We start from the raw sequence: 16,175 nt of genomic DNA, 5'->3' as shown, positions 1-16,175 counted from the left end.
GTGTCCGCTGCCTTGAATATGTCCCTGTCAATATGGTTTTCAAAAACCTACATACAGTTACAATAGTATCCAAAACAAAAAAATCCTAAGAAATAAATTTAACCAAGAAGGTGAAAGACTTATACACTGATAACTACCAAATATTGCTGAAAAAAAATAAAGTAGACCTGAATCAATGGAAAGACATTCCATGTTCATGAATTGGAAGACCTAATGTTGTTAATATGGCAATACTACCCAAACTGATTTACAGATTTATTGCAATCCTTATCAAAATTCCAGTGGCTTTTTTTTTTTTTGCAAAAATGGAAAAACTGATCCTCAAATTCATATGTAATTTCAAGGGGCCCCAAATAGCGAAAACAATCTTGAAAATGAGGAAGAAATTTGGAGATCTCACACTTCCTGATTTCAAAACTTACTACAAAGCTACAGTAATCAAAACAGTGTGGTAGTGGCATAAAGACAGACAAATAGGTCAATGGAATAGAATAAAGAGTCAAAAATAAACCTTTACATGTATTATAAATTGATTTTCAACAAAGGTGCCAAGACTATTCAATAGGGGAAAAAGTAATCTCTTCAATAAATGGTATGGGATAACTGGATGCTATGGATTGAATATTTGTCCCCCACAAAGCTCATGTTGAAGTTTAATCTCCAATGTGGCAGTATTGAGAAGTAGGGACTTTCAAGAGATGATTATATCATGAGTGCTCTGCCCTCATGAATGGATTAATCCATTCGTGGATCAATGGGTTAATAGGTTATCATGGGAGGTGAACTGGTGGCTTTATAAAAAGAGGAAGAGAGACCTGAATTGGCATGTTCAGCCCCTTGCCATGTGATGCTACCCTGTGCCATCTCAGGATGCTGCAGAATCCCCAGCAGCAAAAAGGGTCTTACCAGATGTAGCCCCTTGACCATGGACTTCCCAGCCTCCAGAACTGTGAGCCAATAAATTTCTGTTCAATGTAAGTTACCCAGTCTCAGATATTCTGTTATAACAGTACAGACTAAGATAACACACAGAATGGGAGAAAATATTTGCAAATTATATATTTGAATAGGATCTACTCTGCAGAAAATATAAAGACCTTTTACAACTCACCAACAAAAAGACAAACCACCCAATTTAAAAATGGGCAAAGGACTTGAATAGACATTTCCCAAAGAAGATGTACAAAAGGCCAACAAGCACATGAAAAGATGTTCAACATATTTAGTCCTTAGGAAAAGGCAAATAGAAACCCCATTATTATACCACCTCACATCCACACTAGAATGGCTGTAGTTAAAAAAAATAACAAAATGACAAATGTTAGCAAGGAGATGGAGAAATTAGAACCCTTGTACATTGCTAACAGGAATGATATAGCCACTGTAGAAAGCAATTTGATGATTCCTCAAAAAGTTAAACATAGAATTATTATATAATCCTGAATTCTACTGCTAGGTATGTACTAAAAGAATTGAAAATAGGTACTTAAGGGCCGGGTGCAATGGCTCATGCCTGTAATCCCAGCACTTTGGGAAACCGAGGCAAGAGGATTGCCTGAGGCCAGGAGTTTAAGACCAGCCTGGGGAACATAGTGAGATCCTGTCTCTACACAAAATTTTTTTTTTTTTTTTTTTTTTTTTTTTTTTTGAGACAGAGTCTCACTGTGTTGCCCAGGCTAGAGTGCCATGGCGTCAGCCTAACTGACAGCAACCTCAAACTCCCGGGCTCAAGCAATCCTTCTGCCTCAGCCTCCCAATTAGAGTAGCTGGGACTATAGGCATGTGCCACCATGCCCGGCTAATTTTTTCTATATATATTTTTAGTTGTCCAGCTAATTTCTTTCTATTTTTAGTAGAGACAGGGTCTCGCTCTTGCTCAGGCTGGCCTCGAACTCCTGAGCTCAAGCAATCCTCCCGCTTCGGCCTCCCAGAGTGCTAGGATTATAGGCGTGATCCACCGCACCCGGCCTCTACACAAAATTTTTAACAGCTGAGCATAGTGGCACACACCTGTAGTCCTAGCTACTTGGGAGGCTGAGGCAGGAGGATTGCTGTGCTTGAGGCCAGGAGTTCAAGTCTGCAGTGAGCTGTGATTTCACCACTGCCCTACAGCCTCGGTGACAGAGCAAGAACCCATCTCTAAAAAATTAAAATTAAAATTAAAAAAGAAAATAGTACTTAAATACTTGTATACTCATGTTTATAGCAGCACTATTTACAATGTCAAGAGGTGCAAACAGGCCAAATATCCATCAGTGAATACATGGATAAACAAAACTTGATATATACATACTTACTTCCCTCCAATGACTTCTCCTGCCCCTTAGTAAATTTGATGTTCTCTCATTCATGACCTCAGAGAATTCCACAGATTAAAGTACCTAACCAGTTTTTGCACTTATTTATTTACAGGTCGGTCACTGTCCTCCTTCTAGCCTGTGAGCTCCTTCCCATGTAGTGATTATATCTTGTTCACCGGTATATCCCCAGTACTTGGCACATACTAAACACTCAAAAATGTTTATTGAACAAATTATTTTGTTCTGTTTCAAATCCCATATAGAATTACATATAGTGCATATTTTATACATCAAATGCTTAGATTGTACTATTCTTGTTTTTTCGTTTTTGTCTGTCTTGCTTATCAGATTATAAACTCTCCCAGAACAGTGCTCTGTAACCAGCTCATAGTAGCTACTTCTGTTTTATCATTTGGGTGTCTTTCCTTCTTTTATTTCCTCCAACTTACAGTGAAAAGAACAATTTGAAGGAAAATAAAAATTGTCTCTAATGTGAGAAGCAATTTATGCAAATCTAAATGCTTGCCAGGAGCCACTTGACAAAAAGGCAAAGATGGTGGAGGAGATCTACCCAGCCACAACAACTAAATGTTGCATTTATTTGGTAACAGTCAAGCTCCCTTTCAAGGTGACTGGCATTCACACCAGTGTACAGAGCAGGAGGAGGGTCTGAGTGAACTGCCAAGCATTTCAGCCTCTCCCGAGATCAAGTACATCAACAGTTCTCTTGGAAGAAAAAAACTGATTTGAAAGTCTGGCAGACTGCCAACTGCAAGACATCCAGCCACCATCAGGAACACAAAGGACCTGCGTTTGCCTCCGTCTCTGAGCACATTGATGGAAAGTAACAACTGCTACCTTTCTCCAAGAGACTTGATTATAATTTCCCACAGTCAAGTGTTTGCTGTGAAACTTACACATTACCTAAAGATGTGAGAAACACAGATTATAAACTATTATGTATTCAAACTGTCTCAAAATAAGCATACCCATTAGTACCAGTTGTTCTGAAAGATTAATGACTCCAGCTATTTTCTAACTGTTTTTCTAGACTTGTAAAGGCATAACACACCTCTCTGGGATCCTATTTATTTGAAAGACAGGCAAACAGCCAAAACTCTGTGGTTAGTTCCACCTTAGGGTATCAAGGCTATGCAATGTAGACCATAAGCCTAACATGTGCCCTTTACCTTTCTTGCAATTGCTCTGATGTATTCAGCAGATCCAGAATCTCTCAAAGCATGTTCCCTCAAGAAGCCCCATGTAAAAGAGTTTCTGTAATCAAAAATCATTTGGAAAACCCTGCAAACTCCCTCTTAGAGCTTCACCGTGCATGTTAGCATAATATAAGCTCTGAGAAATATACAGAAGAGAAACTTCTGTAGCTTTTTAGGTCTTTATTACTAGCAATTGTAGCTTGATCGTAACTTGCTCTTTATTTCTATACTCTTGAGAACCAGTGACATCAGTCTTATATACTATTCTATTTTTAGCACTTTTTTTTTTTTTTAAAGCATAAGTACAAAGGCTAGGTAGATTTGAAGATGGCTGGTAGCATGGAGTGAGTTGTCTAAAAACTTGCTTTTATATAAGAACTTTCCCTTCTAGCTCTTAGGGAAATTAGAAAACTTTAAAACAATTTTTTAATTATATAAGAATTTCTTGATGTTACTTGATGAGCAATTTTTTTTTTTTTTTTTTTTTTTTTGGTAGGGACGGGGTCTCACTCTGTTGACCAGGCTGGAGTGCAGTAGGAGCATTATCATAGCTCACTGCAACCTCGAACTCCTGGGCTTAAGTAATCCTGTTACCTCAACCTCCTGAGTAGCTGGGACTACAGGCATGTGCCACCATGCCCGGCTAATTTTTTCTATATATTTTTAGTTGTCCAGATAATTTCTTTCTATTTTTTAGTAGAAACGGGGTCTCGCTTTTGCTCAGACTGGTTTCGAACTCCTGACCTCAAGCAATCCTGCCACCTCGGCCTCCCACCGTGCTAGGATTATAGGCATGAGCCACCGTGCCCAGCCATGTGTTCGGGTTTTTTATTTTACTTTTCTAGTAATTTATTTTTATTGTATTTTACAAAAGTATTGATCAGTGACAGGATGCTAATTTTAAAAAGATCATTCATCACTGATAGTTTGAGAAACAGTGGCCTAGAGGAATTCAACCTCTGATGAAACGTCAGCTTGGGTGGGGCATGGTGGCTCATGCCTGTAATCCTAGCACTCTGGGAGACCAGGACGGGAGGATTACTTGAGGTCAGGAATTGGAAACCAGCCTCAGCAGGAGCGAGACCTCATCTCTACTAAAAATAGAAAGAAATTAGCTGGGCAACTAAAAATGGAAAAAGAAAATCAGCCTGTAGTCCCAGCTACTGAGGAGGCTGAGGCAGGAGCATCACTTGAGCCCCGGAGTCTGAGGTTGCTGTGAGCTAGGCTAACGCCACGGCACTCTAGCCCAGGCAACAGAAAGAGACTCTGTCTCAAAAAGAAAAGATTCAATACCATAAATTTTTTTTTTTTTTTTTTTTTTTTTTGAGACAGAGTCTCACTCTGTTGCCCAGGCTAGAGTGAGTGCCGTGGCTTCAGCCTAGCTCACAGCAACCTCAAACTCCTGGGCTCAAGTGATGCTCCTGCCTCAGCCTCCCGAGTAGCTGGGACTACAGGCATGCACCACCATGCCCGGCTAATTTTTTTTTTTGTATGTATATATTTTAGTTGTCCATATAATTTCTTTCTATTTTTAGTAGAGACGGGGTCTCACTCTTGCTCAGGCTGGTCTCGAACTCCTGACCTCGAGCGATCCACCCGCCTCGGCCTCCCAGAGTGCTAGGATTACAGGCGTGAGCCACCGCGCCCGGCCTAATACCATAAAATTTTTATTTTTGCCATGTTATATGTTTTAAATTCTAGTAGAGTAGTTTTCCATTTTAATGAATACTGATAATGTTAATACTGGTAATACATATATCCTTAAAATATTTATACCCTTTGACCCAATTCTTTCCATTTTGGAAATTTATTCTAAGGAATTAATCACAAAATAGCGAAACAGCTTTGTTTACAAAACACTTGTCACATCATTAGTAAGAAATTGGAAATAATGTAAATGTTCAATAAAATGGTAATTATAAACAATGCTATAATAAGATGAAATATTGTACAGCCATAAAATGATAATCATGAATAATTTAGAATTACATGGAAAGGTATATTTTATTTGTTCAGAAAAAATGCATACATGGTTTGATTGCAATGATATAAAACTATATAAAATTTTAATAACCCATGTAGTTTAAAAAACATAGAAATATACCAAGTGTCAGGGTGATTTGACTATGGATATCATTTTATTTCTTTTATATTCTAATCCACTCATTCTCCATAGTGAATTACTAAAATCCCAAATGGTGCCTAATGACTATTATGTCAGTTAGTATACATTCATGTCAGTTAGTATTATGTCAGTTAGTATTCATTCCTTTCTTCTACCTAGACACTCCTGGGGGTGGAAGGGAATTATGTGTATTGATTGCTTTATTTATTTTTTACTAATTTATAGAATATTTTCATCTTTTCCCTCTTTGCTATTCCCAAATAAGATCATATGCTTTTGAATCTGTGTCAGAATATTAGTCATAAGTACATGGCAAAGAAAATAGGTACAGTTGGCTCGCTATTTCAGGAAGAGCTTATGGTGGGGAGGTGCAGCATCATAGCATGATCTTTGTCTAGGTCCTAGATCTAGAACTAGGAGCTGTCTTTGACCCCGTAGGGTTAGAAACTATTGTTAACTGGTTTCCTCAGGAATGATCAGTCTCTGAAGAATAGAACCATTTTAATCACACAAATGACTGCTTCTGAACTAGATTTTAATGTTTTAATTATCACTGATAAATCAATTTCTAACTAGACCAGTAGAGACATGTTAACTCATCATTCATTACAGCCCTTACAGAATCAGAGTTTTGCAGGTGATGAAAGGACTCAGGAGACTCTGAAGCGTAGCACAATCAAGGTGAATGCCTTCTCCTCTACTGGAATATATCTAATAAGTGGATAATAAGCATAGTAGAAAGAGATGGTTGCATCTTCTTCAATGCTAAGAGAACGCTGATTTGTTCAGAATACACATTCCTCCTTTTCCTCCCTGAAATCCTGCATTTCAGGAACATTGACCTCAGCCCAAGACTGATGGAGCCAGTCTTAATTGGTCAAATTTCCTTTCCTGGCTATTACATTCTCTTTGCCAGTGATTAGGAGAAGCATTCAATTATAGTTAGGCCAGTGAGACATGTGGGGAAGTTGGCCGAGTGGGCTTCCAAGGAAAGGTTTCTTAGCTCTTAAAGTTAAAAGCATAAAACTCTTTGGGGAAAACATAAAGGAAAAGCTTCATGACATTGGATTTGGTAATGATTTCTTGGATATGACACCAAAAGTATGGTCAACAAAAGAAAAAATAGATATATTGGACTACATCAAAATCCAAAACTTCTGTGCATCAAAGGATACATCAACAGTGTGAAGAGGCAGCCCACAAAATGGGAGAAAATATGTGCAAATCATATAACTGATAAGGTGTTACTATCCAGAATATATACAGAGCTAATACAACTCAACAACAACAAAAAACAATATGATTTAAAAACGGGCAGTGGAAAAAAACTAAATAAATGGAGAAACATTCCATGTTCATGGGTAAAAAGACTCAATATTGTTATAATCTCAGTTCTTTCCAACTTGATCTATAGATTTGACACAATCTTAATCAAAATTCTAGAAAGTTCTTTTGTGGATATTGACAAATTTATGGAAAGGCAAAAGACCCAGATACCCAACACAATATAAAAGGAGAACTAGGTTGGAGGACTGATACTACCAACTTCAATACTTACTCAAAATATACATTAATCAAGACAGTCTGATATTGATGAAAGCATAGACAAATAGACCATGCATGGTGGCTCACACCTATAAACTCAGCACTTTGGGAAGCTGAGACAAGAGGATTGCTGGAGGCTAGGAGTTTGAGACCAGACTGGGCAAAATACCAAGACCCTGTCTCTACAAATAAATAAATAAAAATAAAATAAAATGGTTAATTTTATGTTATTTGAATTTTACCTCAAAAAAAAAGAAACAAGAAAATTCCTAGGAAGTTACTTCTAGATATTGAATGAATATGGCTTATTCTATGGAAAGACAAGGGAGCAGCCAGGAAATGAGGGATCTGGGCAGGCTACTTTAGGCCAACTCTTTTGGAGCTAGACTGAAAAGATCTCAAAAAGGCAAGCAGAATGGGAACAAATTAGCCCCGCTAAAAGTGGAAACTTCTTTGTAAAATAGACTATTTATTATGCTTTCAATTCATATATTTATTTCCCATAGTTTATGTGAAATTATTTGGAAAATTTGAAACTGTCTTAGACTATGAGCTTCTGGAAAGTTAAGGATTGTCTTATACCTTTGGACCTTTTTGCCTAGTATAAAATGGGTTCTATAAATGCTAATTTGATGAAATCAGAGCAAGAGGTTTTGATTATACTTATGCATGAGCATAAAAATGGGAACAGCACATTTTTGGAACATTGTCATCATAGCAACAGTAAATAACTACAGATACCAAGGGAAAGTGAAACTAGACTAGGGAGAAGAGGGGAGTAGATCTTCTTTTCATGATTAATTCAATGTTTATTTTTCTTAAAAGAGGTGGCAGTCCCTTATAGTATATATCTTACTACGGTAAGTAAACTCTATCAGTAACTATGAATTTTGTCTCAAATAATAGAAAACCAAACCCAACTGGCTTAACAAGGAAAGGGAATTTATTGGGTTGTATATAAAATGTCCAGAGGTAGCACTAGCTCCAAACTCAACACTGAGGACCAGTGTCTCGCTGTTTCTACACTCTGTCACCTTTGTTATTACCTTCCACATAAAGCTGGCTCTCTGCATTTCCACGATGGTAGCCTGAAGTTCCTTGGATGACTTGCTTTTTCATTCACATCCAGCAGGAAGAAGAAAACAGAGTTCCTACTAACATTTCCAGGAAAAATTCTGATTGTACTGGCTCTGATACCTGTCCAACCCAAACCAATCACTGCAGCCTCTTGGACAGAACACACTGAGTGGTTCAGGTTAGGTCATATGAGCCATCCCTGAAGTCAGGAGTGGAATCAGCCTCCCCAGAACCTTAGAAATCCCAAAGTGAAAACTGAGGATTATAGGAAGGGGGAGTAGAGGAATATTGTTGAGAAGGCAACTGACAAAAGTCCACTGAAAACTATCTCAAAATCACATTGTAAAATCCATCTTACTTTTATGGTATGAAGCCCAAACTGAGTTTTGCTTAATTTTAGTCCTATGAGATGCTCCTCAAAGATAAAGTCCTATGAGCAAAGAAATCTGAGAAATAGTATTTACTGTAACCTCCTCTTAAAGGTTCCCATTGAGAAAAGAAAACTAGCTCAAAGCAGTCTGAGCTATGTGAGGTATGCAAAATGTATTAGGCCCAGAAATACATGAGTATGGGGCTTCAGTGATCTCCCCCCACTCCCCTAGCACCCATGCTTGGAACAAAAAGGCATTTTATTCCTGACTAGCTGTCTCACCTATTATCTTCACGTTCCTGGAATTTGTGATACAAAGAACAAAATAACCAATCAATTGCTTATGTTATTTTAATGTATATTCTTGATAAACAATTTAGGAAGTGCCTCTGCTTTTCCTTTTAAAACCTACTAACTGTTGCTAATTGGAGTGTATATTCAGGGGAACTTGAATTCAGGACATATTGAATCTATGTTCCTAGGTTGTAATCCTCGAGCTTGGCCCAAGTAAACTCTCTATTTGTAATAATTTTGCCTCAACTTCCTCCTTTTAGATCGACACCATTGTACATTAGTATATTGAAGACTTAGAGAAATACTTCAGAAGAGAACTGTTGAACATTGTTTAATCAACTGTTTCACAAACTTCTTTGTGAACCTATTTTGAGTAACACTTAACAGGCATAAAACAATGGAAAATATTTGGGTAAAAACTATGTCAATGTAAAAGGCTGATGTCTTCAGACTTGGGTCTGTCTTTGATGGCTGCAATTAGTTTACACTTAATGGCCAAGTCAACAATGCCAGAGCGAGGAAGAATTTAGCAACCATAAGATTTGATGCCATTTTGCAATTTTTTAGCAATATGAAATTATTACTTCATAATTTCACAAACCTTTTGTCTGCCAAAGACTGCCACGCCAAATCTTCTTGTATCTTGTTTATGATACTGTGGTTAGAAAGAAATGAATCAGCATTCAATAGTTACCTTTGGGAAAGGCAAATTGTAAAGGACAACATCACAGTGTAAATTTTAGACTCTAAAATCACAAGAGCTTTACAGAAGAATGAATGATACCAGATTTTCTAATAGTCCCAGAAAAATGTTCTCTATTAAACTATCCTTGCTCAACTCCCATCCCTGTTTTTGCAAAACATCTTGTGTGAACTTCTCTCTTTTTATTATGCTTAATATGCCACTACCATTTGCTAACTTTCTCCCAAAATATCTAACTGATTTAGAAGGCGTAAAAGAGAAATGTGAGAACTCTTGATTCTTCATCAAAAAGCAGAGAAAATGTGGGCACAGATGAAATTTCCTTCATATTTACAGTGAAGTGGTCAAAAGGTGTCAGATTGCCAGGATGGTAGTGGTTAATAATCTAACCTGGCACAGGCAGGGTTGGCATGCAGAGGCGTGACAAGGGTGCAGCTCCCGTTGTGGCCAGAGAGGAGTGACCAGAACGGCTGGTATAGCTAATGATCCTAAAGAAGATGAAATGGAAGAGAACCTGACTCAAGTGAGTAGTGTCCTGGGAAATCCAAAACACATACCCCTGGAAATGGGCAATGAAATTGAAGTTCAAAATTGACAAATAGACCAGGTCACAGAAAAGGCTGACACCAGCAGAGATCGTATTGACATTACCAATGCCAGAGCAAAGAAACTCATTCACAGCTAAAGCCACTGATGTACTCCTTTTTCATTTGTCCACTTTCTTAGCTCCTCCTCCAAAGTCATTACCTTTTCAGAGTTTGCAATTTTGGTTCCACACTCTTCTAATCGGGAGATGGTGTGGAAGCACCAGAGGAGTAACAGCCCTCCTTTTTTTGTTGTTTTTGTTTTTGTTTTTGTTTTTGTGGTGAGGGAGGGTAAGAGAGAGGATCAAGAGATGAAAGGTTGGTACTTCAGTAAAAACCTGCAGACCACAAAGCAAGAAGTTTCAAAACCACAGTTATTGCCAATTTAGGCTAATACTTAGTTTTGGAGATTTTATACACGATATTTTTGTTATACATCACAATTTTGCAACCTCGGCTCCAAAGACAATAGAATGAGTTTTCCCAAAGTGAGCTTAATTTCTGAACTCTTAGTGATTCATATATGTACATAAATTCTATGATCCCATTTCTTATTACACCTTTCAGGAACACTTTAGATAATGAATGTTTTTTTATTTTCATATTATTAGTAGTATCATGGTTCCATTACAGGCTTATTAATCTCATAAATGTATCATTAGTCTTTGAAGAAAAAAATATGTGTGGATATATATGTGTGTGTAATATGAGAAGTGCTCTCTAAAGCAGGGCTTAAAATTTTCTAGAAAAGTTTGACAATGTATATCACATGAATTCAGATTTACCTCAATACCAAGCATTATGTTTAGATAGGAAAAAGGAAACTTATTTTGAACTCCAGTAGAAAAATTGATTGCTTTGAGTTTTATGCACCTTTAGATGTTTAAAAAGTTAGAATTTATTCTGTCTTATACTAAAAATAATTTGGAAAATGACACCTTTGGTAATTACATTGTCATTCCCTAACCCTGTGTATTGAACTATGTCCAGAATCAAGTTTATGTAGATCCTGCACAGTGTTATAAGAATCTGATTGGTATTTGTTACCTTTGTTTAAAAATTAGCATCTGAATACTTCAAAGCTGTCAATGTAGATTGGTTTGAAAAATAACCACTGCTTGATCCTGACAATTAAATTTTGTAAGGCCAGGCGCGGTGGCTCACGCCTGTAATCCTAGCACTCTGGGAGGCCGAGGCGGGCGGATCGCTGGAGCTCAGGAGTTCGAGACCAGCCTGAGCAAGAGCGAGACCCCGTCTCTACTAAAAATAGAAAGAAATTATCTGGCCAACTAAAAATGTATATAGAAAAAAAAAAATTAGCCGGGCATGGTGGCGCATGCTTGTAGTCCCAGCTACTGGGGAGGCTGAGGCAGTAGGATCGCTTAAGCCCAGGAGTTTGAGGTTGCTGTGAGCTAGGCTGACGCCACGGCACTCACTCTAGCCCGGGCAACAGAGCAAGACTCTGTCTCAAAAAAAAAAAATAAAATAAAATAAAATAAAAAATAAAAAAAAATAAAATAAATTTTGTAACTAAAAACAAAACAAAACAAAAATAATCTAACTTGCTATATGGCCTCATAAACTTCTTTATTCTCTTCCACCTACACCTCCTGACTTTCTCTGAATTCTTCCCATGTTGACACCTTGTGAAAACCTTGTGAAAACTCCAATTTCACACTAAACTCTGGTTTCAGGAACTTTTCAACACATATTGCAATAGATCAATCAACAAGTCCTTATTGTGTGCATACCATGTGCCCAGCAAGATATATAGTCTTTTATAGGCAAAGACAGCTGCAGATTTGCTTATTTTCTGCACTGAGTGTTATTTAGTTGATAGGCCATCTGGCTTTAGTTTTTTATTGCAACAATGATTGAAACAATCCTTTAAAATCTATATTCTTATCCACATCTCTTGGTTCAGTAAAAAAGCAAAACAAAGTATAAAAAAGATCAATTGGGCCAGGCGCGGTGGCTCACGCCTGTAATCCTAGCACTCTGGGAGGCCAAGGCAGGTGGATTGCTCGAGGTCAGGAGTTTGAGACCAGCCTGAGCAAGAGCGAGACCCTCGTCTCTACTAAAAATAGAAAGAAACTAGCTGGACAGATAAAAATATATATAGAAAAAAATTAGCTGGGCATGGTGGCGCATGCCTGTAGTCCCAGCTACTTGGGAGGCTGAGGCAGAAGGATTGCTTAAGCCCAGAGCCCAGGAGTTTGAGGTTGCTGTGAGCTTGACACCACGGCACTCTAGCCTGGACAACAGAGCGAGACCCTGTCTCAAAAAAAAAAAATTATAAAGAAAGATCAATAAATGCTTGTGGGATGTATTATGATCAAGTTAGGCAGATTTTCCAGTTTTATTTTATTTAGCAGCATATATACTCTCACTACATTTTGTATGATGTATTTATGAAATTGTTGGCTAGAACGCCAGTATGCATTATAATAATTACTAGAAATGTGGTTCTAAAGCTAAAAGATGACAATTTCATTAGAATGTGGAAGAAGAAAAATAAATCTAACTCAATTAGTAAATGCTATTTGAGCTCATCCTATGTACCAGGAATTACATCAGGCACTGGAGATACAAAGATGAATAAGACATATTTCCTGGCCTCATCAAGTTCAAACCCTCATCATCTTTTCAGCATATTGTTGCCTTAGCCTCTTCACTAGACTCCCTCCCTCCAGTCTTGCTCTTGTTTAAGCCACTTGCCCCACTGCAGCATAGAAAACTATCTAAAATATAAATCTAACTCTGCTTAAAACCATCCCCCGCAGAAAGTCCAGGTCCTTTAGCAGCATAGCTAAGACCATCAAGACACTGCCTCCCTCTCTTTGTCTCCTATCACTCTTTGTCTTGACATTTATGTTTGAATTATATCCAACTCCTTGAGCCTTCTGCACATATATAATACTATGTTAATTTGTACCTCTGAGCCTCTGCCAGCCTTGCCTTTCTCAGTGTCTTCTTCCAGCTCAATTTTATTCTTTCTTCAGAGTTCAGCTGTTTTCCTTCATGAAGCTTTTCCTGAACTTGCTGGGTAAACTAAATTCTCCCATATGTCTGAGCATACGTCTAACATTGTACCTAGCATATTACATTGAAAGTATCTGTGTATGTGTCTTTTCTCTCACTAATGGCTCCTTTGTGGGCAGAGACTGTACCCTGTTCATCTTTGCATTCCCAGCATCCAGCACAGTCCCTAGCGGCGCATAGTCTATCCTCAACTATTGTTTATTGAATAAAATGTAACTATAACCACAGAATCAGACCACTCACTTTTTTTTTTTTGAGACAGAGTCTCACTTTGTTGCCCGGGCTAGAGTGCCATGGTGTCAGCCTAGCTCACAGCAACCTCAAACTCCTGGGCTCAAGCAATCCTTCTACCTCAGCCTCCCGAGTAGCTGGGACTACAGGCACGTGCCACCATGCCCGGCTAATTTTTCCTATATATTTAAGCTGTCCAGGTCATTTCTTTCTATCTTTAGTAGAGATGGGGGTCTCGCTCTTGCTCAGGCTGGTCTTGAACTCCTGACCTCGAGTAATCCGCCCGCCTTGGCCTCCCAGAGTGCTAGGATTACAGGCATGAGCCACCACGCCCGGCCAGCTTTTTTTTTTTTTTTTTTTTTTTTTCAAGACAGGCTCTAGCTCTGTCACCCAGGATAGAGTGGTGCAGTGGCCTCATCATAGCCCATTGCAACCTTGAACTCATGGGCTTGAGCAATCCTCCTGCCTCAGCCTCTTGAGTAGCTGGGACTACAGGTGTGTGCCATGATACCCAGCTAATTTTTTTAGTTTTTGTAGAGACGGGGTTCTCCCTCTTGCTGGTCTTGCACTCCTGGCCTCAAGCAATCCTCCTGCCCTGGCCTCCCAGAGTGCTAGGATTACAGGTGTGAGCCACCTTGCCCAGCCTGGTTCAACTTTTATGTAACAAAATTGTGAGTTGTTCTTCAGTTGCCATGGACCTTCAAGTTGCAAGTTATATAACCTAATCATGCCCAGATGAACCACGCCTGAAACCATGGGTGGATCCTAAGTGCTCTGACCAAGGAGCAGGGATCAAATTAAGAAGAGAGCACCTCATGGCATTATTTATGATCCAATCAGATCAAGCCCTGGCATCACCCCATGGCATGAACCAGTCAGATCATGCCTCCCAGCATCACATCATTGCAAGATCCAATCAGATCATGCCTCATTACCCTCTGCCTATAAAACCTGCCCCAGCCCCTAGCTGAGGGAGACAGATTTGAGTGTTTTCTCCTTGCCACAGGAGACCTTCTTTTCTCAAAAGCAGGTGCCACAGTATTGGCTTCTGTGCACATCAGCCAGCAAGCCCATTGCTTCTTCAATAACAGAACTGAATCGATTACCTTTAAGACAATTATTCCTTCTTTGAACTTTATGTTAAATGAAATTAAATTTTGTGAGTACCTTTTTATAGTGGCTAACACAACCTACCAAGTCCTGGAAAAGAATTAAAATAATGGAACGTTATATGCCATTCACTGTGGGTTTTTTCTGTTAAAAAAAAGTCAGATATCCCATTTTTGGCAAAAATAATTAAGGTTGGAGACAGTTTTCTTATCAAACATAAATGTAATTCTGTAAGAAAATCTCTTCAGTCCCAGCACAAATCCTGAGATCAAAAACAGTGCAAATTACAGCTTTATTCTTTTTAGGAAATAGTGATTAACCCAGAACTATTACCATTTTTCACATGAGGACAATCTAGACATAACTCCCACAAGGCTGTATGCAGATGACAATCATCCTGGAAGGAAACTTTAGTTGACAGATGTGATTTATTTGTCTCATATACCTTCCTTTGAGAACCACCCATTCCCCAACTCATATGGTCCAGGTGAGAATGCAATCATTGAACCCATCTCTACTAAAGGATGCCTTCAGATTAACCTATCCATGTGGCAATAGTGATGGCTTCCAAGGTGGGACCATTACTCAAATTGGGAAGACCAAAGCCCTTCCCATGACTATTGCATTTTTCCAGTGAGGTAGAGAAGCTGGAAGCACATGAAACTAAGGTAGTCAATGGCTATCAAATTGAGTTACTATCACTTGCAGCCAAAAGAGTTTTGTCTAATACAGCACCATAGAGTATTAAAAGTAGACCATTTCCAGTAATGATATAGGCAACAATACAACTTTCTACAACATTTTATGACTATAAACACAATGAACCTTCTACACTTTATAACCTTAAACAATCTTCTGCAATATTTTATAACCATAAACAAAATAAATTTTACAATATTTTATAACTAAACATGAGTTTAACATGACCTCAAAAACTTGCCACGTAGTTGGTATTTCAAACACATTTAAAGGCTTAAAAAAAATACTGGCTTATTTATCAGTCAATGAACAGTTTCAGATACCAAAATTTTGATTATTTAACACATTTAGTGGTTTTTAGCATATGTAATCTCTCAGGATACATCTCAGTCATTATCACTCAGGCAATAAACATAAGTTTATGTAATAACTATAATTTACTCTGAAATTTAAAAGAAAATTACCCCTTGTAAAAAAGAAAGACAAACCAAAGAAAGACTAAAACTACAAATTTTAAGGAAGAATTTTTTTTAGTGACTAATAAAATTGTAATACTGGTTAAAAGTAAATCTATATTTTTCAAAACATATATTATGTATAATATGACCTGGTCTTTTTTCCACTGAATCATTAGTAAAACCAGAACATGACTTGCTTTTGTTTAATTATTACTATTTTTTTCCTGATACAGCTGTCTTCACTAGGATACATATGCTATTTTAGCCAGAAAGGTTCACATAATATTGAATCTCTGTACAAATGGTCTGAACTTTGAGGAGGGTATTAAGAATAAAATTTTTATCTTACCAGCATATAAAACACTCAAATATTGAATTTGCCCCTGAATTATTTTAAATTATGTTTAATTTTTTTATTTT

This window comes from Eulemur rufifrons, chromosome 3, assembly GCF_041146395.1.
Source record: "Eulemur rufifrons isolate Redbay chromosome 3, OSU_ERuf_1, whole genome shotgun sequence".
In the NCBI taxonomy this organism is placed as follows: domain Eukaryota; kingdom Metazoa; phylum Chordata; class Mammalia; order Primates; family Lemuridae; genus Eulemur; species Eulemur rufifrons.
Note: the sequence above shows the minus strand (reverse complement) of the source record.